A 4,290-nucleotide genomic window follows, 5' to 3' on the forward strand; every position below is an offset into this window, starting at 1 on the left:
CTACATTGTGTTCTAGAACAAACTTCTATTAATAAACTAGAATTTTGCCAGTTAATTTATGGATTTAGATTTTAAGAGATAGTAACTATATGGAGAAAATACGGATGACTATACAAAGTCGTTAAAATTTTTCTTATTGATTATGTTATAGAAATCATGGAGTTAGCCGGAGTTGGAGCATGAAAAATATGGATATATTTTGTGGGGGAAGATAGGATAACACTTTGCTTTATAAATATGTTTTTTATTTGACACTTGCTTTAATATATGAGTTGAAAAACTAAACCACCTCATAAATACTTGATGTTAAATTAAATAACTTGACGTTATTTAAACAAACAAAGCAGCGGTGTAGGACGAAAATAATATTCACACTTTTAATATCTTAAAGTTGCATTTGTTTCATTAAAAACTTCACTACAAAGGAAAATATTTTTCATCAAAATCATTTTAAAAGAAAATAGTTTGTTTTCATTCATTTAGTTATTTAAGAAAAGTAATTTCCTTCTCGTTAGAAAAGGAAGTCGTCTCCTCGATCTAAGGTTTTTTTTTTTTTTTTTTTTTTTTTTGGGCGGGGGGCTTCATGGGAAAAAAAAATTTCTATAAATTTAGTAGTTATTCATTATTCAAATATTGGAAATCATAAAACAATTTCCTGAAAATAGTTATCAGCAAAACAAGCGGAAAAGTAATACTCAAACCCCGTACACTAAATGCGTCTACATTATGATTTTGACATGCTCGGTTAATATAGATTTAGGTTGATTATGATGATTGTAAACTTGTATTATGGGGGAATTTTTGTAATAATTAAGGGTAGTTAGTAAATAAGGAAGACTGGATTTTCACGTTTTTATCAAGGAGAGGTCAACGATTGTAACTGAAGGGGCTAATTTATAAATAGGGTCCTCTCTCCCATATTAGTATCATCCCATCTGTTCAACACAAGAAGAATAGTAGAGCAGTCTCTTCTAAAATACTAAGCAAGTGAAAAATAAATCGAGATAATGGCTGAGCTTAGGTGACCCTAGTAAGAGAGGAACAAATCAAAAGGAAGCCTTGTCATGCCATCATGGAGGAGTCGTATTTCATTGGGAGATGCCTCCAGAATGCACGAAATTCCAAGACATGATTAACTAAAAGAATTAGCTATGGAGTTTATGAGAATTCCCATTGGTTTGGTCCGGAGGATTCTACACCCAAAACTATCTGATTCACAAACCCTAGGCAAACGTTTACTAATCCAATTATGACTCCGAGTACATGTGGGTTTTCAAGCGTTTGGTATCTATTGGCTTATCAAATATATAGATTGTGCTAAATGAATTGCTAACGAAATAGTAATTTAATGTTTAACATTAACTAAAATAAAGTACATACCCTGGCTAGATATTAGAAATATAGCATCTAATGTTGGCCCAGGGAAAGGCATGATTATTTTCCTTTTCAAATAAAACTCTTAAGGATTTTTTTAACAAATATTTGCTTCTGCTATAATTTTTTTTTAAAGTAAAGCGAACACGTGTAATAGTTACTAAATATATAAAAGTTTTAGATTATGTAAATCTATCATGATTGTTAATATGCACATAGTCAATTTAATTATGTTATACATACTGGTTCTTATTATACAAATGTCATGCCAGTTGAATGTATCATAAAATAGACAATTTTTATGCTAATGATTTCTTAAAATATCTCATTGTTGATACCTCATTTTTGGCTACCCAATTAGTCCTTTTTTTTTTGGGTCGAAAATAATGATATATTACGAAGTCAATACTGAGATTTTACATCAAGATCATCTACGCAAAGTATGTCTAATAGAGCATGAGGGGGGGTGTGATACCCAATTTGAAGGAAGAAGCTTTAAATGGTGTGTCTTAGCTAGCCAGTCCGCTGCTTTGTTGGTTTCTCTTTTGCAATGGGCCAGTGTTAGGCCCGGTAATTCTTTCATTTTCGCTCTAGCCCGGTTCACCAGTGGGCGTGTTTTCCAGTCGCTTTCCTCTAGCTTTGCGATGGATTGCACGAGTGCCAAGTAGTCAGAAACTACTTGGAGTTTGAGTTGAGTTCTGTTTGGGGGAAACGTGCGAAGGAGAAAGTCTAGGGTTTCTACAAGAGCCGCGGCCTCCGCTTGTTTTGCCGAATTGGTGTCCACAGATTTGGTGAAGCCATCCAGAACTCTTCCCATGGAGTCTCGGCATATATAAGCAATAGCTCCCCTTTTTGGTTGTGCCGCATTAGATCTGGTGACAAACCCACATAGAGAAAGCTGTACGTTGGATCTGGGGGACTCATGGTGAGACTCGTTGGCTGGAGAGGCTGGAATTTGGGATTTGTCAGCAATACGGCTCGGGGCTTCATCGTGGGTGTGATTTACGGTGGTTTGGGCTGCTGTTTTGTCATCCTCAGAGGTAGGGTAGTTTCCTGGTTGGGAGCAGTCTTCTGTCATAGGGGATTCCGGTCTCGTTCGGTGCTCACAAGTAAGTTCTTCGCCCCACCCGAGCTTCTCTTTATTGTATACCTCGGATATGAGGTTTTCGTTTGTTTCGGACGAGTCATCTTCTAAGGAGATAGGGTAGTGTTTTTGCTAAGGTCCTCTATTTTGTTCAGCTACAGGATGAGCATGCCCTGGAATGGGTTTGTTGGGTCCCCGTTGGTAACTCCGGGCAGCAAATGCAAGTGAATTGATATTTCTCCAAACCGGCTCAACTGTTGATTTACTTAAATTCAGTTCTGGTATAGTGGAAGGGTTTAGGAATTCATCGGGTTGCTGTTGGAAGAGGCCCCCTGGGAGATCTAATGGGGATTTTTCGGTATTCGCACAGTCCCCATCTTGAGAAGTTTCAGTCACAAAAGAGGCGTCAATATTAATGAGGATGGTGCCAGGGTGTGGAGGTTGCCACTTTGGATTTGAGGAGCCCTGTTTCTGATTTTTCGCCTGCTTTACATTCCAATTTGCAAAAATGTCATGTGATGTTGAAGTGTTGAACATGGTACTAATCGGGTTCAGGGAATTTTGCCGAAATATGAAATGGTTTCTGTCCTTCCAAATCCACCACAGGATCAATGCGAGCTGGGCAAATGTTAGTGTGCGCTGTGGACCTTCTTTAACTTTAAGTAGCCATTCATCAAAGCGGGTTAACCCTACTCTTGTTATTTGTCCTTGTAGGGAATGGGCATTCCAGATCAGAGAAGTCCATGGACACAGTAACAGGGTGTGCTCTACTGTTTCTGGTTCAAGTTTGCAAATCGGGCAAGTTATGGCAGGTACTATTTTCCTCTTGAACAGGTTTTCCATGGTAGGTAGTGCGTTCTGACATGCATTCCATAGGAAGAATTTAATCTTTGGTGTAATGGCCGACTTCCATATAAGCTTCCACAATTCTAGTTTTTGTTGATAAAATGTGGTTGGAGTGGATGTTTGTTGATTGACTTTATTACTCCGGTGACTGTGGTAACCACTTCTCACTGTATATTTTCCCGACTTATTACCCATCCAAACTAGTTTATCTTCTGTAGAGGGGAGGCCTATAGGTATGCTTTTGATCTCTGTTACTAACTGCTCATCGAACATAGTCCTCAGCAGGTTTTCATTCCATTGCGCCGTTTCCATTTCTATTAACTCAGCAACTTTGCGTGGCTCATTTCTGGTTGTTGAGCCACTTATAGGTCCATTTTTAAGCCATTTGTCTTCTCTGATGGAGATTCTTTTTCCGTTTCCTACCACCCACCTTAGTTGTGAGGCAATAACATCTCTCCCTGTTAGTAGACTTTGCCATCCCCATGAGGGATTTGATCCTTTCCCTACTTGCCAAAACTCGCAATTGGGGTAGTATAACCCCTTCATAAGTCTGCTCCAAAGAGTTTCTGGGTGTTGGGACATTCGCCATGCTTGTTTACCTAACATCGCTTGATTTAATGCAATGAGGTCTTTAAAGCCAAGTCCCCCTTCCTCCTTTCGAGCCTTTAAGGTTTCCCATCTTTTCCAATGTAGACCAGTTGATTTATTGCTATTCCTCCACTAGAAATTAGCTATTTGTTTTTCTATAGCTTTGCAAATGGAAACTAGGATTTTAAACACTGACATCGCATATTGAGGAATCGCCTGCACCACGGATTTAATTAGTATTTCTTTTCCTGCTTTTGATAACAGGTTTTCTTTCCAACTCTCCAGTTTCATGTTGACCTTTGCAAGGATCCATGCAAACATGTCCTTCTTGGTAGCACCCCAATTCGACGGAACTCCCAAGTACTTGCCTGTTTTAAGAATCTTTGGAACTCTCAACT

The 4,290-nt window shown here is 38.5% G+C and overlaps 1 long non-coding RNA gene across 1 annotated transcript; it reads left to right on the plus strand.

The window, feature by feature from the left end:
- The first annotated feature begins 2,049 nt into the window (after positions 1–2,049).
- LOC108956973 lies at positions 2,050–4,263 on the plus strand. The gene is made up of 4 exons (XR_001983378.2): positions 2,050–2,483; positions 2,614–3,086; positions 3,173–3,270; positions 4,157–4,263. It is a non-coding gene; the product is annotated as an uncharacterized LOC108956973 (long non-coding RNA).
- Positions 4,264–4,290: the final 27 nt, after the last annotated feature.

The sequence above is a fragment of the Eucalyptus grandis genome, chromosome 9, assembly GCF_016545825.1.
Source record: "Eucalyptus grandis isolate ANBG69807.140 chromosome 9, ASM1654582v1, whole genome shotgun sequence".
NCBI classification, from domain to species: domain Eukaryota; kingdom Viridiplantae; phylum Streptophyta; class Magnoliopsida; order Myrtales; family Myrtaceae; genus Eucalyptus; species Eucalyptus grandis.